General features: G+C 46.2%; 1 long non-coding RNA gene across 1 annotated transcript in view; it reads left to right on the top strand.

Moving 5' to 3' along the window:
• The window catches only part of LOC137411417 (uncharacterized), a 34,613-nt gene that overhangs the window by 6,264 nt on the left and 4,364 nt on the right, over positions 1 to 23,985 (top strand). Inside the window, exon 2 of the long non-coding RNA XR_010981326.2 lies at positions 5,238 to 5,321. This is a non-coding gene — a long non-coding RNA (uncharacterized LOC137411417). The remainder of the gene's footprint in view (positions 1 to 5,237; positions 5,322 to 23,985) is intronic.

Raw genomic sequence — 23,985 nt, 5'->3', positions numbered from 1 at the left:
CACCTTACTCACTTGTCTGCTTCTTTTGTCTCCCACCTCCGAGGATCTGGTTTTGGGGCAGAGAGAGAGGAGAGAGAGGTGCTGGCTCCGCAGTTGTGGGCCTGCACTTTCGCTGCTTGCTGCCTGGATCGATACACCATATGGACCGCAATATTTGTGGCCACCCACAATGGACCGCAGTTCTTTTGCGGCCAAGCACCACCCGTGGATGGACCTATGGGTCAACATGGCACCTATGCCATACAAGGTGAACCACTAACAGTTGGCCCCCTGACGGCCACAATAAAGAAATGGACGCGGTTGGCGCCTTTCTTTATTTTTGAAAGAAGCCAGAAGGCCAAGTGCACCACATGAAGAGCAAGAGACACCTGCAGGGTTAGGGGTTGTTGAATTTATTTTTATTCATTGAACAATGGTGACTGCACCGGATGGTGCTGACTGTGTGATGGGGTGGTGCTTTTGGTGCTGGGAAGGGGTGCTCTGCACATTATTAAAGGCCGTAGGCCACAGAGCACTCGTGGGTTGGTGTATCGATGCTGGCATGCGTGCTCTCTCTATGCATAACATCTGCATGTGTTCCTCCAAAAACAGGTCCTGGATCGTAGTGTAAATATCAGCGTAGTCTTGTAAATAATGCTCCCTACCGGCTGTATGTTTAGTTTGCGAATTCTTTCCGCAATTCGGTTATCCTGTGGGTGTGTTTCTGTGAGGAGAAGGGTGCAACGTCGCAGGGGGACATATTTACTCATTTGTGAACATCTGTAAAACTGTCGCACTCAGGGTAGAGTTAATAGTAGAGGGAACTACATCTGAGTGCCACACTAAAATAGGTAAAAATTTATCGGGTCGGGAGGGCCCGAGGGTAGAGAAGGGTGCAATGTTGCGGATATGGGACTTGGCCTCAATATCCGCTTGTAAATACTCCCCTATTTCCCCAATACTCCCCAACTATCCCCAATCCCCCATTCCCTAGTCCCATTGCCTGTAAATAACACTCTGTAGAACCGACCTTCCCCTTTTTCCCCCATTAAATGTCGTGCCCAGGTCCACCGCATCTCACGTAGACAACTATAGGACATCTTGCTAGTTATTCTTAGTCTATGTCAGTTAAGGACTCGTTTCCATTAATTCTGACTCTTCGTTGCACCAGAATGTGATTGTATGGCACCAGTAGTGAGTTTAGGACCTCCCCTTACCTCCTCCCATCTTCCCCATGAAACAACAACAACAACAACAACAACAACTACAACAACTACAACAACTACAACAACTACAACAACAGAGGAGATTGGGGGCGGCGCGGCGCGGGGAGTGTACGTCCTCGCTCCGGCTGGTTAGCCGCCATTGGCCATGCGCTCCACGGGGTTACCACGAAGGGGCTGGCTGTCAGCCCCTCGTCAAGGGCGGAGCCGGTAACCCCCCCCCCCCCGCACCCAATGAGAAGCAACGGACCGATTCCATCTGGGGCGGAGCTAACTTGCCGAGGGCGTGTCACTCCCCGCCGGATATACGCAGCGACTTACCGGACGTGACGTGAGATGCGCCCCCAGCTTGGAGAAAGAACGTGACCTTCCAGCGCTGAGTGAGACCTCCCGTATCTTTGGACTGGACCGGGTCGATTTTGCCCCTGAGCCAAGGTGCACCTTGAGCCATCGAAGACCTGCCCCTCCTTGCCATCAATCCCCGTGTGAGTCAGTTTTGTCCCGTTTATCTGTCGTCTGTCGGGGTTAAGATAAGACCGTGTTTAAGTGCCTGCCTTTCTATGCTGTCCCTCTTGTCGTTGTAATCTGACCTTCCGCCCTAATATAACCTCCTCCGGAGGTCTTGAGAACTGAACCCTTGGTGTCGTGTCATTTGAACCCCAGCCGTTGTGTCCTTTTCCTTCATTGACCTAGCATAGCGCGACTCGGCCAAGGTTCGAGTATAATCGGGTAAACGTGCAGGCGCGGTCATACCAAACCGCTCGGTAAACCAACATCCACAACCACGTCTGTAACAATATCTTGAAAAATAAGCGAAGTACCAATGTCTAATTTGGTGTGTGGGTGTATCTCGGCATAAGGAAGAACGCTATTGATAATTGGGTCGCCACGTCAAGATCCAAGATGGCCGCCACCATATATATGTCTGAAACTTGTGAGCGAAATATCTCGAAAAAGAAGCGAAGTACCAACTTCTAATCTGGTGTGTGGGTGTATCTCGGCACAAGGACGAACGGGGAGGGGGGAGGTTACATTACACCGATTTACATTGAAAACTGCTGAAATATGTCCGCAACTTCAACTTAGCACAGTTTAGAAAATACTCGAGATAAATCCATGCGGTAAAAGATTGCTGAGAGTTGCTAAGACCTACGACTTAGAAATTCCACCTGGACACACTTCAGGGGGCAATTTCAAAGGGGAGATGTGCTTATTCTTTCTAAAAAATATTTTAGGTGTGGTATAGACACGATATTTGCATGCATCGGTTTCAAAAATCGAGCAAATATGGTAAATATTACTCACGTGAAACCAGGATCCGTCTCGGTGGTAGCCATGATTGTGTAGATGTCACATGATCAATCATGAAGAGTGGTTAAGTCCAAAATATGACATACCATGGCATAAAAACGATTTGCCCGCAAAGCATTGCACCGCAACGGCGGTCACAGAGTGCCATGCACATTGCACAGCGTGACGTAAGTAATGTGCGCAGCGCCCCTGGCGGAATTACCGGTCCCTATCAAAGACATTTAATTCATATCGCACAAAATCGACAAAAATCGACACAAAACACGATCGCTTTTCGCTCTGAATTACGTGCAAACGTGTGACGGAAATCACCATCGCCCAGCATCGAATGCCAACCAAGATGGTGCCCGGTAACTGCATCTCCACCTATGTGGAGTGAATGGCAATGGTCACATCACGTGATCGCTCTGAGCGAATCAGTCTAGCGGCGGGGATGGAACATCACGTGATCGCTCTGAGCGAATCAGCGAGCTGTTCTGACACCGGCTGAGATTAGCGGGTACTTCGCTGAAATGCGCTGAGGTAAATATGAATAAAAAATATGGATCGTCAAATATTTTGAGGTCGGCCATGTTCGTCCCAGGCTCAATGGCCATGTCTATGCCAAATATGAAGCACGTGAGCCTCTCCGTTTCAGAGTCTATCGGTAACATTACACACACACACACACACACACACACACACACACACACACACACACACACACACACACAAACGGTGTTTTATATAATTATATAGATGGAAGGAGCCACACAAAAGGAAATACAGTAATACTTTTTGAAGTAAAATAGCAAAATTATATAAAAGTACATGGAAGGAGCACACGAACAACAACAACAACAACAACAATTACCTATTATGAACGAGTATAAAAACAATAACGTATTTTCACGACTTTAACTTCATTTTGCGTCCTCCTTGACACTATCAGATATACATGCAATACGTTTGTGAAGTACATCATGCGGTCTTTTAATGGAACCCATCAGCAAAGCGACCAGAGGCAGGTCTATTACTAATAAGTATGGACGTGTTAAGATGAGGTTTGAAATCTGCAGCTGCTGTTTGCCTCACCACTTGCGAACTCTAAATTATAATTAACTTTATTATTCAAAATGAGTTGAGTTTGAAAAACTGATACCACCTCACCATGAATGCAAAATGTTATTTTGGTACAGACCATGATGGATTGCCTCATTATCCCATTAGTTGCATAAATGAGACATTTAAGGTTCTAAATAAATAAAATATTAAAGGTTTGGATGGTGACAATCTTTGCACTATTGTCCGTTATACTGCATGCAGGGTTACATGTTAGACCATCTTGATACACCATGACAGAGGACAGTAATGAGTTTGGAGTCAAAACGATGTCACATTTCAATATGTTACACTGTTTGGGGTTCATCAAAAGTTTGTAATTACCTTAAATTATTGTCTTTTTAGCTTAATTGGTAATACCAGGGTGCGGTTCAACCTACCCCCCTTGCAAGGTGCAATGTACACTGCACATAGGGCATGTTGAACCTCTTCGGATTTTTTTTAAACATCAAAATTGACCGTTATGGAAAAATGCTGACTAATGTTGCCTCTGGCAGAATTTAACTTGAAGTCAAAACATGTTTTTCACCCACAATAAAAGTTTTGTTTGATTTATTTGAAATTTCAGGTGAAGAGCCAAATGTTATAAACTTGTTCAAGGTGCCCCGCTTTTCCCGCTTCTGTAAAGTACACAGGCGTGAATGAGCTGTTAAATGAGACTTAGGAAGGAGAAGAAGAGGTAATGATTATAAGGGATGAAAAACTCCAGGGGGAGATTATGTGCATCTTTGGGTATGGAAGGAGTTTTTTTATCTGTGTGCCTGTGTCTGCCTGTCTGTGTGTGTCTGCCTGTGTGTGTGTGTGTGTGTGTGTGTGTGTGTGTGTGTGTGTGTGTGTGTGTGTGTGTGTGTGTGTCGCCACTTTTATCAGAGATGGCTGTACGGATCTTCGTTAAACTTTCAGAGATTCATCAGTGAGTGTCACGGAGTGTTTTCAGCCAAAATAAACGTGAACATTTTGAAAAAAAAGTTTTATTTTTTGGGATTTTATACAATTGCTCTGCAGGGCCTGAGCCTTTGTAGCGATGTGAAAAGTAATATGTAATTATCCCCGATAAGTGTGTGTGTGTGTGTGTGAGTGTGATGCTCTATTATTAAATATAAATTTTCCTTAGTCGGTGTTGGAAAGTGTTTTAGGCAAAACAAAAAAATAGGAAAACCCCCCAAATGTATGCAGGACACAGTGGTCCATCAAAAGCAGCCGTATTTTTCTATCCTGTGTTTGCTTTAATTCAAAGGAGATTTATATTCCTGGAAATGAATCGTCAGGTATGAGGACATGGATAGCTCTCCAAGCAGTTGTTTTATTTTAACGGGCGCTTGACTGTGCATTGAAATATGTTACTCGCATGATCGGTGAACAGGAAGCAAATAGCACAAGGAGAAACTCTTTTCTGGTCACTTTCCTACCTTCCAGCATTATTCGATGTTTAATAACAAATCCATGCCATTTGATCACATATATGTGGAATGACAAAAAGATTATATTACTGATTTTTTTGTCATTAATACAACTTAATTGTAGAAATGTTTGCCAACACTTATCATACAAATCCATAGTTTGTGTATGCAATAGTTCATAAAGACCTAATCCTTGATTCTCGATGTCTTCTTGTTTCCACAGCCCTGCGGAGACAAGCTGGTTACCTTTTTCAGGGAAAATGCCAAAATCATTGGAGGAATTGTGGCGGGCATCTGTGCTATTGAGGTTTGTCTTCACTCTTCAGGATGGGTTTAAGGAGATATAATAGGATGGAACTTGTCAGATGAGCAATATATTTTCAATCTTTCTCTTTTCAATACATGAGGTCAGGAGTCAGGGCTCACCTTTTCTTTCATGTACATCACATGGCTGCGAGTATCATGATGCAGTGCCCCTTATACGTTAGAGAAGGAATTTGGAATTTGCTCAGGCTCGATAGCTCGCCTACTGTTCACCAAGGACACCATGGGATCCTTAACGTCCACCAATCGTTGCTGGAAGATGGGACGCCCACTTTTAACATCCGTCCAAGGGATTATTCTTTGGTCAGAGCTTGAGATTTAAAATCTTTGGGTTAAAAATGTGCTTTTGGTTTTAAAAAACGGGATACTGCATCAGCGGCACTGCCACGCTCCCAGCAATGATGCAACCAGCAGCCAGCCACAGGCAGCAGAGGAAATAGCAATAATTTATCTGAAGCAATTTGTCATCCTCTGATCTACAGTCTATCAGGCTCAACCTGGTTTGATAAGGAAAAGCAAATTTCACTCAACTCTGTTACTGTACTCCCACCATTGTCGTCTTTTAATCTGACACTTCATCACAACCTCTGGTTGTCTCCCATACCCACCCACAGGGCTAACATCTCCACCTATTTCCCTTATTCTTCCATTACACGATGTTAACTTTCCAGTTTGACATTTGTATAAATGTGGAATTTATATAAATAAAACAGGACATTTTTTAAATGTGAGAAAATGAAATACCGATTACATCAATGAACAGTATTAAATAAATTAATTGATATATGTGGGAACATTCCATGCCCTGACCAGGATTGGAACCCAGGTCCTCTGGAAAACCTAATGGTTGGTGGACCTTTTTTCCAGAGAACCTGGGTTCGATTCCTGGTGTGGGCATGTAATGTTCCCACATACAGTCACGTGAAAAAGTAAGTACACCCCATGTAAAGTTTTGACTTTTTCAACATACAGCTATTTTTATTTTTTTATTTTTTTTTGTAGACCGAATCGAGGCTCGTGAAAGAGCTAACATTTACTTCACAAACAAATCAACCAGACAAACAAAATATATAAAAAGAGGGAGCGGAAGACAAGATGGGGAGAGAAGGGGAAGCACACAAACACAACATTTGAGAGCAGGGAGATGTGTGGAAGGGAGAGGGCTTGGGGGGAAGGAGGGGGGGGGGGGGGAGGGAGAAGTATAAAACACAAGGACACCAAGGACTTCCAGGACAGAAGTTAGTATTTCAAAAAAGTGGAATTGGAGTGAAATTAGCGGGGGTAGAAAAGATCAAGGTTTTGGATGGGGGAAGATAAGAGATGGTGGTGAACAGCTGTTTTAAAGACCTGGAGGGTGGAGGGGGATTGAAGAGAGTGAGGGAGTTTGTTCCAGAGGCGGGAGAAAAGAGGAATGAAGGAGTGAAGGTGAGCAGAGAGTCTTGATTTTGGCAGTTTAACCATAAGAGGGTTGCAGGCAGATCTTGTGCGACCTGTAGGAATATTTGCGGGACAGAGCCCAGAGAGAGCTGGGGGGGGGGGGGGGGCATGGCCAGAGAGGAGTCGGTAGAAGACAGAAAGACCACCAACCTGCCTGTGGTGAGTGAGTGAGAGGCCCTTGGAGTTAGCTTCATCGCGGGAAATTCCAATGATTCTGAATGCTTTGGTTTCAACAGCGTGAAGACGAGCTAGGTGTGAGGCAGGAGCACCAGCCCAGAGGGGAGAGCAGTATTCCATTGAGCTGCGGATGAAAGCCTTGTATGTGGTGAGGAGCTCTGGTATGCCAAGGAAGGACTTCGCACGACGGAGGATGCCCAGTCGGTGACTGGCTTTGGAGGCCAGATTTGAAATGTGGTTTTCCCAGGAAACTTATTTGTGGTTTATTTGATCTTCACTTCAATAATATTGACAGATAAAGGTGATATTGTGGCGGACACAAAAGCGCACTGGCGTGGTGACATCATTCCGCGCACCAAGTGGGCGGCGGCCACGCCCGAGGGGTAGGCGTGGCCTCAGGATATACACCGGGCGCACGGCCCGGAGCACAGGCAGTGCCACAGTGATCTCTTTGCAATAAAGAACTTTAAACCTACCGCGTTGTCCGCTTCCTCCTTGGTAGCAAGAAGCGCGCGTGGCACCGCGCTTTATTGGTGACCTTTCGACGTTCCCGGTCAGCCGCCGCTGACCGCCCGAATACGCTATATCAACATGGCCAACAATGCGGTCAAAATTCCCGACTTCTGGGAGACCCAAGCTGAGGTCTGGTTCGTCCAGGCCGAAGCCCAGTTTCAGCTTCGGCGCATCACGGGCGACGCGAGGTACAACCACGTCGTCGCCGCCCTCGGGCCCGGCTCAGCTGCATGGGTCGTGTCTTTCCTGAGACACCCGCCGGCCGACGGCAGGTACGAGGCGATCAAGCGACTCCTGCTCGCCACGTTCTGCCTCACGGAGGATGCACGAGCCGACCGCCTCTTGGACCTCCCCGAGCTCGGTGACACGCGACCATCGGTCCGCATGGACCATATGTTGTCGCTGATGGGCGACGAAGCCCCGAACGCTCTGTTCCGGGCGTTATTTCGACGCCAGCTGCCGGCGCGAGTTCGCCTCGCGTTGGCCGGTTCTGCGGCAACGGAACCCCACGCTCTCGCTGCCGAGGCCGACAGATACTTCGCGGCGTTGGACACGCAGGCGAGTTTTGGCGCTGCCGTCGCGACTCCCGGGGCTTTCCCCGATGCCGATGCACCACACCTCGTGGAACTCGGGGCTGAGGCGCGCTGCGTGTCCGCCGTCACGCCCCGCCGCCCACCACCACCACCACCACCACCGCCGCTGCGGAGAAAACCGCGGCCTCTACCGCCGCAGCCGCCCACCTGGTGTTTCTTCCACGCCAAGTTCGGCCACGAGGCTCGGCAGTGCCGCCCGCCGTGCTCATTCAGCAGGTCGGGAAACGGGCGAGCCAGCGCACGGTGGCAGCTTTGAGCGTCGGCGGTTCCAACAGCTTACTGTATATAACGGACACCTTGTCCGGGCGCTGTTACCTGTGCGACACGGGAGCGCAGGTGAGTGTCATTCCTGCCGGCACATCAGACAAGCAGACCGCGGGCCGTGGCCCCGCGCTGCTTGCGGCCAATGGTTCATCCATCCTCACGTACGGAAAACGCTGTCTCTCCTTGCGGTTCGGAGGTCAGGTTTTTTGATGGACGTTCGTCACAGCCGACGTGCCCATGGCGCTGCTCCGCGCGGACTTCCTGTGCGCTCATGGATTACTGGTGGATGTAAAGCGCAGAAGGCTTGTTCAGGCGGTGACGTTCAGCTCGCTCGCGTGCGCGCTGCCCCGCTCGTTGAGCAGCTCGCAGAGCGGCTCATCGAGCGCCTCGCCAAGCGGCTTGTTGAGCGGTTCCGTTCCGGCCAGGTTCATCTGCACGCTTCCGGCAGCGAACGAATTTACCCGCCTCCTCGCCGGTTTCCCGGCCCTCACGAGGCCCACCTTCTCGGCTGGGGCCGTTAAGCACGGGGTGGAACACCACATCTCCACCTCCGGGCCACCGGTCTACGCCCGGGCACGCCGCCTCGAGCCGACGAAGCTCGCCGTTGCTAAGGCGGAGTTCGCTACGCTGGAGTGGCTCGGCATCGTGCGGTGCTCCGAGAGTGCCTGGGCGTCGCCGCTCCACATTGTGCCCAAGCCCGGCGGGGGATGGCGACCGTGCGGAGACTACCGGCGCCTCAACGACGCCACCACCCCCGACCGCTACCCCGTCCCTCACATACAGGACTTCTCCGCCCGGTTGGCGGGTATGTCCTTCTTTTCAAAGGTGGACCTCGTACGCGGCTACCATCAGGTCCCCGTCAGGCCGGAGGACATCCCGAAGACGGCGGTCATCACGCCATTCGGACTCTTCGAATTTCTTCGGATGCCCTTCGGTTTGAAGAATGCGGCTCAGGCGTTTCAGCGCCTTATGGACAGTGTCTTGCGCGGCTTGGACTTTTTATACGTCTACCTGGACGACATCCTCATCGCCAGCATGTCCCGCGAAGAGCATCTTCACCATCTCCGCACGCTTTTCGAACGTCTGGGCCAGCATGGCCTCATTGTGAATCCCGCTAAGTGCCGGTTTGGTGTCGCCGACATCGACTTTTTGGGGCACCGCGTCACGAGGCATGGGGCCGTCCCCCTACCGGCCAAGGTGGAGGCGGTGAGGGGGTTTCCGCGCCCCCGCACGATCAAGGGGCTCCAGGAGTTCCTGGGCATGGTAAACTTTTACCATCGTTTCCTGCCCCGCATCGCCCAGCTCCTGCGCCCCTCCACGAGGCCCTCCGAGGGAAGCCGGGCAAGGGTGACATTACCTGGACCGGGCAGATGGACGCGGCATTCGTGGACGCGAAGCTCGCCTTGGCTAATGCCACCATGCTCGCGCACCCGGCGCCCGATCCGCCGATCGCCCTCACCACCGATGCCTCGGACTACGCGGTGGGCGCGGTGCACGAGCAATGGGTGCGTGGTGCTTGGCAACCGCTGGCGTTCTTCAGCCGGCAGCTTCGCCCGCCCGAATGCCATTACAGCACCTTCGACCGCGAGTTGCTTGGGCTTCACCTGGCGGTCAGGCACTTCCACCATCTGCTCGAGGGCCGTGCGTTCACGGCCTTCGTCGACCACAAGCCGCTGGTCTTCGCGATGGGCAAGGTCACCGAGCCGTGGTCGGCCCAGCAGCAGCTTCACCTCGCGGCCGTGTCCGAATACACGACGGACATCCGGCACGTCGCGGAGAAGGACAACCCGGTGGCGGATTGCCTTTCCCGGTCCGTCGCCCACGCGGTCCACCTTGGCATCGACTATGCCCGGATGGCGGTGGACCAGGCCGCCGACCCCGGTGTCCAGGCCTTGCGGACCGCCGTCACGGGCCTCGACGTCACCGAGGTGTCGTTCGACGGCGCGGCCACGGCCCTCTTGTGTGACGTCTCCCTCGGGCGGCCTCGCCCCATCGTGCCCGCGGGCTGGCAGCGCCAGGTTTTCGACGCCATCCACGGCCTGTCCCACCCGGGCACGAAGGCCCCCCAGAGGTTGATCGCTGACAAGTTTGTCTGGCATGGCCTCCGGAAGGCCGTCAGCGGCTGGACCAGGACATGCCTCGCGTGCCAGCGCGCGAAGGTGCACCGGCATACCCAGGCCCCATTGGCCCCGTTTACGGTGCCGGCACGGAGGTTCGACCACGTGCACATGGACCTGGTGGGACCTCTGCCCCCCTCGCGGGGTTTCACCCACGTCCTGACCATGGTGGACCGCACCACCCGGTGGCCAGAGGCTGTGCCTTTAGCGGCGACAACGGCGGCGGACATCGCGCAGGCGTTCATCGCCACCTGGGTCGCCCGGTTCGGCGCCCCCTCGGACATCTCGTCCGACCGCGGCCCGCAGTTCACCTCGGAGCTCTGGGCCGCGGTCGCGCAGGGGCTTGGGGTCCAGCTGCACCGAACCACGGCCTACCACCCCCAGGCCAATGGCCTGTGCGAGCGGTTCCACCGTTCGTTGAAGGCGCGCTCCGGGCCACCCTCCGCGACGGCGGTTGGGTCGACAAGCTCCCCTGGGTCCTGCTGGGCCTCCGGACGGCGCCCAAGGATGACCTGCGCGCATCCGCAGCAGAGTTGGTCTTTGGGCAACCACTGTGGGTTCCGGGCGAGTTCCTGCCCGACCCCACGACACCATGGTCCGCGGCACGGGAGCGCTCCGCGCTGCAGGAGACCGCCCGAAGGTTCGCCCCGGTGCCGACGGCGCACCACGGGCACCCACCCACGCACGTCGCCCCGGAGCTTCGCACTGCGGAGTATGTCTTCGTCCGGCACGACGCCCACCGGACACCACTGCGGCCCCCGTATGACGGGCCTTTCCGTGTGCTGGAAACCGGGTGAAGCACTTCACCTTGGACATCGGCGGTACTCCCGACCGCGTCTTGGTGGATCGACTCAAGCCGGCCCACCTCGACGTGGACCACCCCCCGCCGGTGGCTTAGCCCCCGCTTCGGGGCCGCCCCCCTGTGGGCGGACCCCCGGCACCGACCGGCGCCGCCGGCACGCCGCCCCCCGGTCCGGCACCCATCCCGGGTACAGCCGGGGGCATCCCAGCTGGCATCCCTGCACCCCGGACGCCGCCGGTCGCCAGAGGGCGCTTCGGCCGGGTCATCCGTTTGCCCCGCAAACTGGCCCTCCAGGTGCACGGGAATTCTGGGGGGGCGCGTGTGGCGGACAAAAAAGCCCACTGGCGTGGTGACATCATTCCGCGCACCAAGTGGGCGGCGGCCACGCCCGAGGGGTAGGCGTGACCTCAGGATATACACCGGGCGCACGGCCCGGAGCACAGGCAGTGCCACAGTGATCTCTTTGCAATAAAGAACTTTAAACCTACCGCGTTGTCTGCTTCCTCCTTGGTAGCAAGAAGCGCGCGTGGCACCGCGCTTTAATATAATATAACAAATATCATGAAACATTTACACTTTAAAGGCCATTGTATAATTTAAATAAACATAAATGCAAATTTCGCATGTGGAAAAAGTAAGTACACCCCGACATTTATCACTCCTTCAAATACCTAAAATTAGAATCAGGTGCACCAGCTCAGGTGCAAATGATTAGAACATCGTGAGAGTGGATCTTGGAGGAACCTGTCTTATTTAAACCTCAGACATTTAGTTTGGTTTGCTCTTTGTTGTTGAAGTATGCGACGTCACCATGCCTCGATCAAAAGAGCTCTCTGAGGCCTTCAGAAAGTAGGTTATAGATGCCTACGAGTCTGGGAAGGGATTTAGAAAGATCTCCAAACAATTGAAGTCAATCATTCGACTGTCCGGAAGATCATCTACAAGTGGAGAAGATTCCAAACTACTGCCAACTTGTTCAGGCCAGGCCGCTGTGGAAGTGTAACTCAGTGTAACTCATTGGTTGGAACTGGTAACGAACCAATGTACGAGCAGGTGGTCGTAAGAATGTCAGGAATGCATCTCGCCCTGTCGAAGCTGGGAGTCCTGTTGTGTAGCTTTAGCACGACCCCGGGCTAACACACATTCCCAAGCCCGTACTATTGTCTTTCATCGGGATGCAAAGAGGATGAAGCAAATTCCCACAAGGGAGGAGCGAGTTGGTGCCAGGAAGGCGAGCAGGATGACTGAGTAACATTGCTGCGGAGAAGGGATTACGATTTCAGCGCACAGAGGATTAACTGAAGTTTGCCCATATAAACAGAAGAGACTTTGAGTCAAGGAGCACTCATCCTCAGAAGCCCTGCCCGACGGAATGAACGCGTACCACGAGTACGGCGCTGCGGAGAAGACATCGGCCACGAAAGAGGGACTATCAGGATAGAGTTACCTGGTCCATTGAGTTAAACGGTAGTTATTTGGTATTGGAATGAAGTGAACAACCAGTTAATAAAGTCATGACCTTTTGTAAAACCTGTTTCCGACCATTGGCGTCTTGAGTCCCTACACACCTCCACGACAATATGGAGGCACCGCTGGAATCAATTGGACACATACAAGATCTTTAAAAGGTAAGTGTGTCTTGTTTTTTTTGTCCATTATGATATACGAACCTGTGTTTAGTTTGTGTACAGACATGGTGGAGGAGGTGGTGGTGGGTTTCTCTACGCACCAATACCGCGCGATAGGTAACATAACGACAATCCAAGGAGTGTAAACGTATTTTTGTCACGACCGTCCGAGGTAAAAGTCACGGATGGAACGTTTTAAATGATTCTATTATTCGTGTGTTTGCGAGGATGCGTACGTTATACGCTGGGTGTTAAGAGCCTTACTCTGGTCTGCAGGCAAATCGGCTCATGAAGTGCACCATGAGGCGATTTGTTTGCCGGTTTGGTAAGGTTCGGTAAGGTCCGTACACGTGTACAATCGTGTACACCCGTTTTAAATAAATAAATAAATAATTTTTTTCCAGTTTTCCCGCCATTTCTAAAACTCGTTTGATTAACATATAAATTAATGACAGACAGCGCCATCTCATGCCGGTCCAGAATTATTGTGAAAGATGGCGATTGGATGAAAATTGCATACCGACACTCCCTCACTGTCCCTCATTGTCCCTCATTTCCATTTCGGCTACCTGTCTCTTGCCCCTGCTCTTTCTTGCGAAATGAACGTTCTTTGAACAAGTGGAATGATTTAGGAATGTTTAGAGGTCATTGCAATATTAATTACTTGTGATCATTTGTGAAATTTCATGAACAGATATGTGCAATGGATCTAATTTGAGTGAGTATGAGAAAATTTGGTGCAGGATTCGTGGAATGTACAAGGCTGGTACATGTGTTTAGCACTTGAAGACGTACCCCTGAGCTGCCCGCTCAAGGTGTGCGATTAAGGCGGCGGACAAAGAAATTAGTATATACAGATATTTTTTCTCAGTCAAATTGGATGGGAAAAATGCACTTTTATATTTTCCCCCATTGCAATGTGCTTATATTTTGGAACGGCTAGGGGGATTTAAATAAAATAAAAATGAATAAGCTTTTCAGACAGATAGAGAGAGACAGACAGACAGATAGACAGAGAGAGAGACATAGAGAGAGACAGAAAGAAAGAGAGAGAAAGACATAGAGAGAGACAGACAGAGATAAAGATGATATTCAGACAGACAGAGAGAGAAAGACATAGAGAGAGACAGACAGAGATAAAGATGATATTCAGACAGACAGAGAGAGAGAGAGACATAGAGAGAGACAGACAGAGAGAGAGATAAACAGAGAGACAGACAGACAGATAGACAGAGAGAGACAAACAGACAGAGAGACAGAAAGAGAGACAGAAAGAAAGAGAGAGAGAGACATAGAGACAGACAGAGATAAAGACGATATTCAGACAGACAGAGAGAGAAAGAGATAGAGAGAGACAGACAGAGAGAGAGAGACAGAAAGAAAGAGAGAGAAAGACATAGAGAGAGACAGACAGAGATAAAGATGCTATTCAGACAGACAGAGAGAGAGAGAGACATAGAGAGAGACAGACAGAGAGAGAGATAAACAGAGAGACAGACAGACAGATAGACAGAGAGAGACAGACAGAGAGTCAGACAGACAGAGAGAGATAGACAGAGAGAGAGACATAGAGACAGACAGATAGACAGAGAGAGACAAACAGACAGATAGACAGAGAGAGAGAGACATAGAGAGAGACAGACAGAGAGAGAGATAAACAGAGAGACAGACAGACAGATAGACAGAGAGAGACAGACAGAGAGTCAGACAGACAGAGAGAGATAGACAGAGAGAGAGACATAGAGACAGACAGATAGACAGAGAGAGACAAACAGACAGAGAGACAGAAAGAGAGACAGAAAGAAAGAGAGAGAGAGAGAGAAATAGAGACAGACAGAGATAAAGATGATATTCAGACAGACAGAGAGAGAAAGACATAGAGAGAGACAGACAGAGATAAAGATGATATTCAGACAGACAGAGAGAGAGAGACATAGAGAGAGACAGACAGAGAGAGAGATGATATTCAGACAGACAGAGAGAGAGAGACATAGAGAGAGACAGACAGAGAGAGATAAACAGAGAGACAGACAGACAGATAGACAGAGAGAGACAAACAGACAGAGAGACAGAAAGAGAGACAGAAAGAAAGAGAGAGAGACATAGAGACAGACAGAGGTAAAGATGATATTCAGACAGACAGAGAGAGACAGACAGAGAGTCAGACAGACAGAGAGAGAGATAGACAGAGAGAGACATAGAGACAGACAGATAGACAGAGAGAGACAAACAGACAGAGAGACAGAAAGAGAGACAGAAAGAAAGAGAGAGAGAGACATAGAGACAGACAGAGATAAAGATGATATTCAGACAGACAGAGAGAGAAAGACATAGAGAGAGACAGACAGAGATAAAGATGATATTCAGACAGACAGAGAGAGAGAGAGACATAGAGAGAGACAGACAGAGAGAGAGATAAACAGAGAGACAGACAGACAGATAGACAGAGAGAGACAAACAGACAGAGAGACAGAAAGAGAGACAGAAAGAAAGAGAGAGAGAGACATAGAGACAGACAGAGATAAAGATGATATTCAGACAGACAGAGAGAGACAGACAGAGAGTCAGACAGACAGAGAGAGAGATAGACAGAGAGAGAGACATAGAGAGAGACAGACAGAGAGAGAGAGACAGAAAGAAAAAGAGAGAGAGAGACATAGAGAGAGACAGACAGAGATAAAGATGATATTCAGACAGATAGAGAGAGACAGACAGACAGATAGACAGAGAGAGAGAGACATAGAGAGAGACAGAAAGAAAGAGAGAGAAAGACATAGAGAGAGACAGACAGAGATAAAGATGATATTCAGACAGACAGAGAGAGAGAGACATAGAGAGAGACAGACAAAGAATAAACGTTTTGGAAACATTCAAATGTTGGGTTTTACTGACGTTTCCACAACGTCGCCACAACGTTTCACTTTCGTTGTTGCAACATTTTGCTCCAACGTTTTGGGAACATTCAAATGTTGGGTTTTGCTGACGTTTCCACAACGTCGCTACAACGTTTCACTTTCGTTGTTGCAACGTTTTGCTCCAACGTTTTGGGAACACTCAAATGTTAAGTAAATCGGATAAGAATTCACGAGTTATTTAATTATTAGCGATTAATGAAGTACTACTTATTTAATTAATTACATTTGTTATTACATTACAGTAATTACATTACAGTAATTACCTGAGGTAATTACAGTAATTACAGTTCCGGTAATTACAGTAATTACAGTAATCATTACAGTAATTACAGTAATCTTATGACAGTAATTACATTACATTAACTCAGGCACCTTTTGAGTAAGGAAGCTGATATTTGGACATGACACTGACCAAGTGATGTGGCTATCAAGGATAATTTTGATTTATTGATTAATCATTTAATAAATTAACTCGTTGATTTATAAATGACTTATTTAATTAAAATTCCTCAGAGATACATCTTCGGATGAAATACTTGCAGATTGGTTATACTATGAGCCAATTGATTAAGGAAAATATTTTGTGATGGCCATATTGGAGTTCGTGGCAACTCAGTTAGTGCCACTGCACCTTTAAAATGCATCCCTGCGTTCATTTTTCGATCGATTGAGTTGAAATTTTGAACAATCGGATCTGGACTGTCGTTGTTAACGACTCTAGCATGCACCCGTCCAATCAGGATGGAGCGGTATGGTCCCCGGATCATCACTGCCCGCAGTTTTAATTAGTTTTACTTTTTCTCTTGGTCATATAATTTTGAAGACATGCATGTCATGATATAGGAAATGTTTGTTCTGTTGAACGGAATAAATGTTGTTTATTTGTGTGGGTGTGTATTTTTGTGTATTTTGGATATATTTTCACGACTAATTCCAGTTAACATCCTGCAAAATTTGCTCGTTTTTCTGGCCGAGTCGAAATTGCGTTGAGTTCCTATGGCATGCGCCATTAAAAGCGCTGTGTAATGGTTGAGCTCCCTTTATTTCGTTTTGGTCACGCGGATGAGCAGACAAAATGACGAATGCTGCGGCTGGAGCAGTAGAAGCGATTTTTTAATTGTTCAATGATTATTCGATATTGTTATGACTTATTGTCAATAGGTATACTAAGTGGCCATGAGGTAGCCTGTTGCTATGTACAGTTTTATTCTATTGTTGATTATACCACATAGCTGTGGTGATAAAGGAAATGTTCGTTTTAAATAGATGATTATGATAGGACCATGACTATAAAATCATGATGATTATTATGAATGATATCATAGGGGTCAAATGCAGAATGATTGCATGAACTTGGGAAAGAACTTTCAAGCCCTATGGGATAAATTGGGTGTTACAAGCGATGGAGTTTCAAAATTTAGCATGATTGAAGGAATTTTACAGTCTTATTTCAGGAGTTTTACGAAATTTATATTGCCAAGAGATTTGGGTACTATTAAAAGAAAAATGATGAGATATTTTTCCCAAAGAACTTTAATATCTGCCATCCATTTTGGCGGTCTCACGAATGAAGGATGAGTTGCCTTTAGTGGTTGCAAAGAAAATTTGTGGAGACCAGGCAAAATGGAAAAATAGGTCAGATATGACCCTAGGACAGAACAGTGATTCATCAATTGACATGAGGTATGAACCAGAGGTGACGACCGATGAGCTTCGATCTCAGTCAATAGATGGACCTGTCCTGACATCATTGGGGAAAGGGCTTATGCAAGGAGTCATCCAAAATGATTAATTTGATTTATTGATGAATATTGATAAATTAATTGAAATTGAATAATTGAATTGAACTGAATAAATTTAATTGAATAAATTTAACTGAATAAATTGAACTGAATAAATTGAATTGGATATATTGATTGTTTTATTGATGAAAATGCGGTCTCAAGAAAGAAGCTTTGATATCTTTGTGAGATATTATCAATGTGAAGACAACCTTGGAAAATTGAGCAAGGTGGTGAGTTTATATATAGATATATATGTGCGGTTACCATTGTGTGATTTCCCCTTCAACAGAGCGGACACCTGAGGATTCACCCATTTCATACTGACCCTCTGGCTCATCTGCAAATACTGATCTGTGAGATTGGATTGTGCAAAAGCCACAGATGAGAGAGATTCTCTGGAAATCACCGTTTGAACAGGTGGAGAGATCCTTCCTGGAGGTACGAGTGAAGCTTTAGAGGAACAAACTACAACACATCCAATGCTACTTTGATAAAAGGCAGAATGGGAAATGGAGCCTGCAAGAATACACAAGGACAACCAGAGATTCCACAAAAAGGTACTTGTACACATCATATGTACGACCGTTATGGTGCCGAAGCTATAAGGCAGGTCGAGAATTGGTATTTGTGGACAAAGGGACATGATGAGGAGTTTCCAAGAGATGGTACATTTGAGCGAAGTCGATTGGAAAGATTGGAACAAAGATTGAAAGCCAGGAAGAGACAGAATCTAACGGTAGACTGGCTTGCATTCCATCTTTGGGATGGTGAATCCAGACAACGGGAACAGCAAGAACGGATAACGGATCTAGAACTTAAAATAAAAAGGATACAGGATACAGTGGAGGAGACAAATGCACAACTGCCCTCGAAATTAGGAATGAAAGTGACAGTTGTCCCATCTGATTTCCAGTTGTCTCCCCAAAAAGGACGGTACAGAGAATTTTTTCGTGTTTCAGGAGATAACGAGAGATTGCAGTGGCAACTCAGGGATGTAGAGATGCAGCCCAGCAATACAAGTGCACAGGTGCACAGACCAGGCAACGACAGAAACCGGTGTTTCAAGTGTGGACGGATGGGACATTGGAAAAGAGGATGTCCGTATACCAAAAGGAAGACAAGTTCATAGGGTAAACCAAGATCAAGGGTACCAGTGCTGACCGATACCTCAGACAATGATTAGGCCTTCATTGCGACAAATCCCAAATGACGATTGGCCTCAACAAATTAGATTACTGGACAAACATGAATAACTGTCGATGATTCTTGGGTCTGAAAAGTTTTCGGAGCAAGAATTATTCATTTTTCTTTTGCTTGTAAGCAAATTGATAATTAATTGATCAAATGCCGAAATTGGATCTTTTATGTTGGGCACAAAATTTTAAATTTACAAAGTTTGGAACAATTGCTTTGCAATTTTTTTTGGCAAACCAAGTGACAAGAGTCACATCATGATCAGGTGGGAATTTCGGACTATTGTTCCGCACGATTGATAGGTCAGTGGTCGACTGACATACAAATGGGTGGGTAGTCAAATTTGGATAAATTATTGTGGGAACTGAAAGGGTAATGTCAATGTGACGTCATAGGGGTTTTCTAAGAATAAACCTTTTGGTCCATTTGTGTATTAGCGCTTATAAAATTGAAGGACAAATTTTGAGAAATTGAAATAAAGTTGACACCCATCCGGATCTGTAAATAAGGGTTCCAACGCAAACAAATACGCATAATGCATGTGTGTGTGGGTATTTTGTGTGTCAGTGTTTTTGTTTTTGTGTATCAATCTTACAAGATTGTTGACACCGACAGTGTGCCTTGTCTGAAAATAGATAGTTCCATGGGGATGGGATCGCATATCGAGAGAATTCGTAAAATAAAAAATAGAAATATAATTTGATTATGAAAATTATCACTTTTGTCAAGGGAGATGGAGAATAAAGATTTGATTTGCTGAGTTATGAGCAGCTATTCATTAATAGTAAAAATTGGAAGTAATCTTGGGATTCCATTGTGATAGAATTTATATGAGAATCAAAGCTATTTATGGATATGAGCTCCATAAAAAATGTGGGAGTACAAAATTAGCCAAATTTTGGAGAGGTCTTACACTGACTTCCCAGAGTACTCTGCTCACGGATTTTATATATATATAAACTTGAATTTTATCAGAATATAAATTGGGCTGTATGTATGGATGTGTATAAGGCATAGATGATATGGGAAAATAGTAAAGGAAATTTTGCTGGTTTGAACTATTGTGAGTTTTGAGTTCTGGAGTTCAAGCAAAGTCACTGGTTAACAGATGAGAATGGATAGTAAATAAATTCTTCGATGCTGGGTAAATTAAGTACGATATTACTAAGACTTATGAGAGCTATTGTTCTTCCTTACAGCAGTGCGAAATTATTGGGAAAAAAAAAATATATATATATTAGATCCAACATAATGAATCTATAAATGAATGTCAGAGGGATAATATCCTCAATTTGTACTAATTATTTGATTGTGGGTAAAGGAATTAATTTATCATAGTGGATTGTTAACAGCAGCCTGAAAATGTCCTGAGAGTGCATCCATGTAATCAGAAATCCCAGATTTGTTTTTACAAACAACATTTTGGTAGAGGTCTTGTGTGGACGAGCACTTCCTTGGTAGATAAAAAACGGTACTGCATGCTGGCAGCCACTTTTGCGGCCAGTTAGGCCAAACAAATTGAGAGGAAATTGTAGTTAAATACGTAAGTTACACATGGCTATTTGTAAAAAGGAAATTTGTTGAGATGGGAAACATTTTTCGAAGGTTTATTAAAGTGTTATAATATGACATGTGGCAAGGCAAACTATTGGATGGGAAAATTAGATCTGGTTGTAGAATAAATTTATTGACCCCTTGAAGTTAATTCTTCGAATCATTGTTTCACTGGCATTTTTTGTTCACATTGGAAATAGTTTGGTAGAGCTTTGTTTAAAACCTTTGGTTGCGGTATCTTGGAACAAAATGATAAACCATAGGAGATTGATAAGAATAGAAAAAAAAAAATATGGACCCAAAATAGAAAGTTGGATTCATGCCTCTCATTGCAAGCAAGCACATGGGGCTAAGGTGGACGATCCCACAGAAAATGAGGCTGCACCTAGCAGCCCAGCAGAACATTCAGTGGCAGATAAATGATAGTCGTGATTTACAGTCATTTGAATTACATTTTAACACCCCTTGCATTGATAAACATTACATTTTCAACATGTGATATTCCTACTTGGGATAGTGACATTTATTTGCCTACATGACATACAATTACCTGCTGATATTAATACAACATGAGTGAAAAAATGTATCACAACTACACTCATGATCAGGGGATTGAGTTCAACCCCGGGAGATAGGGGGATCAGGGTAAGACAAATAATCTGATTTATGTTACATATTAAGGGATTTTCTTTATTTACCTTTTAGGAAGCTTGTTAGTTTGGTATATAATGTTGAATGTCATCGACATATAATTATGTCATAGGTATGAATATATACAAGGAGTAGCAGACTTGTTTGTTGGTTTAGTAGTTATATTGGCAATTGTTTTAGTGGTGGCTTGCTTGAAAGCCTTAGTGACGGTGTGTTTGAATAAGGTAACCAACAACACGATGATAACGCATGAAGTGACAAATGAGGAAAGAAATGTGGAACCACAAGAGGAAGACTTTTATGGCGACATAAATACTGAGATTAAAAGATTAAATCAAGTGATGTTGCAAATGAATACAGTAGAATTACGATAATGGCATAACGACAATGTTATGAGTTGTGTCAATTACAAGATCAGTGAACTCATATCACCACGAGTGACACACTGTTAAAAAAAAAAAAAAAAAAAAAAGGGAAAAGGAAAAGTTGGGAGGAATTATGGTAATAATACATTATGCTTAATTTGTTGGTTTGGGAAAATTTTTGGTGGGAATTAGATATTCCTGTTTGTGATTGTAATCATATACAATTTATTTTCTTAGAGTATTGCTAAAATACCTGCGCGAGTTAATTTTGAACTATATTAACCTGAAAGCAATTGTGGATGCTATTCTTAGTTTAGTAGTCAAATACATACCTGATTGAATATTACTTGTGTGACGCATATAAATGAATATAACTTTTTGAATGTTGTAAGGGAAAACAACAAATTGTTGAATGTGAAACTGTCGGAAGATATACATAATTATGCTGATTTCATGGTAAGATGTACCCTATCTGATTCAGTGTGTGTGGAAAGCAGATTCAGATGTGACTGAGCATAAGGATAAGACGAGATCACATTTGAAGGGGGTGCTAACGGAATTGGGAAGACGTTCGAGAAAGAAAATCTGTGGCTAAAAAAATGAAGTTAATCGTGGCATACACCCTCTTTCTCAAAGAATGATGAAGACATTCTCCCGTGTAACTTGGAGATGGATGCTTACCTTCACCAAGGAAATTTATGTGACCATTTGCCTGGATCACACTGCAACATATGAAAGAAAGGCGATCACTTACTCTTGTTCGAAGGCTTCGAACATTCATCACATCAGAAGTTGCAGGACAACGACATTTTACCTGCAACCTCTGTGAAATGCGGGGACATATGTTATTACTTCACCAACGTCCGGGGAACCAGCATGTAGCTGCAAAAAACGGCTGTGCCCTTGTCACAACAGCTGTGCACGATTCTGCTGGTTGCTCCTGGTATGGACCATGAATGACCTGAACACCATGGTCCCAACATCATTGTGGATGCATCCGGCATCCCTGTTCCACATCTTGCTGGCCAATCAACATTACACCAACACTTGCTGCCCACTCATAATGAGGGAGGAGGCAAGTCGACTACAACTGGGCGAAGGCCTTGTTCAAGGAATCATTATAGTTCACAGCAAGAGTGGCAAGAATGCTACATGGAGAGCAGGGTTAGTCTATGACTCCGCACCGTTACCACAACAGCGAAATCCTACACGAAGTAGTGCGGGTGTTTATAAAGACAGAAGAAAATGTTTCATACCTGAATTCAAACACAAGTGATCAGCCCTTCCTTTCAAACAAAGAATCAACGTTTGTTTGGAGGGAAACGTTTTTGCCAGATGTTGCAGATGCCTTAAAAACTTGAAAATGGTGAAGCAAAATTGTTGTATCTTGGTGATGGTGAAGTGTTGTTTTACAAAGATATTTGTGATGCAAATGAAATAGATTGAATTAACAATATGGAAGGAGTCAATGACCAATGAAATGTTTTGTGATCAGAGTCTTGCAGGATGACGGTGTATGCCTAAGGAAATTGTATTGATGTTTACTTGTAGTGATTGATTGTTTACTTATATTGATGTTTAGATTAATGGTTAATATAAACAAAAAACAAAAAGATGAGGGAATTGTGGAAGTGTAACTCAGTGTAACTCATTGGTTGGAACTGGTAACGAACCAAGGTACGAGCAGGTGGTCGTAAGAATGTCAGGAATGCATCTCGCCCTGTCGAAGCTGGGAGTCCTGTTGTGTAGCTTTAGCACGACCCCGGGCTAACACACATTCCCAAGCCCGTACTATTGTCTTTCATCGGGATGCAAAGAGGATGAAGCAAATTCCCAGCAGGGAGGAGCGAGTTGGTGCCAGGAAGGCGAGCAGGATGACTGAGTAACATTGCTGCGGAGAAGGGATTACGATTTCAGCGCACAGAGGATTAACTGAAGTTTGCCCATATAAACAGAAGAGACTTTGAGTCAAGGAGCACTCATCCTCAGAAGCCCTGCCCGACGGAATGAACGCGTACCACGAGTACGGCGCTGCGGAGAAGACATCGGCCACGAAAGAGGGACTATCAGGATAGAGTTACCTGGTCCATTGAGTTAAACGGTAGTTATTTGGTATTGGAATGAAGTGAACAACCAGTTAATAAAGTCATGACCTTTTGTAAAACCTGTTTCCGACCATTGGCGTCTTGAGTCCCTACACACCTCCACGACACCGCCCCAGCAAGTTCAGCCCGAGAGCAGACCGGAAGATGCTGAAAGAAGTCTCTAAGAACCCCAGAATGTCATCACGGGACCTACAGGTAGCTCTTGCCACTGTTGATGTCAAAGCGCACGAGTCTACCATTAGAAAGAGGCTGCACAAATTTGATCTAAATGGGAGGTGTGCCAGGAGGAAACCTTTGCTGTCCAGAAAGAACATCAGGGCAAGACTAAAGTTTGCAAATGAACATCAAGGCGAAGAGCAGCTATTTGGCCACAGTACCAGAAGACATGTTTGGCGAAAACCAAAGACAGCACTTTGACCACAAGGAAACCTGATACCAACTGCAAAGCATGATGGTCTAATAATTTATGGCTTGGGGCAGCTTTCCTGCATCAGGGCCTGGGCAGCTCACTATCATAGAATCCACAATGAATTCATTATACCAGAGGG

Source organism: Myxine glutinosa, chromosome 1, assembly GCF_964187855.1.
Source record: "Myxine glutinosa chromosome 1, kmMyxGlut1.1, whole genome shotgun sequence".
NCBI classification, from domain to species: Eukaryota; Metazoa; Chordata; class Myxini; order Myxiniformes; family Myxinidae; genus Myxine; species Myxine glutinosa.
The sequence above is the reverse complement of the archived record's forward strand: the minus strand, read 5'-3'. Positions and strand labels throughout refer to the sequence as shown.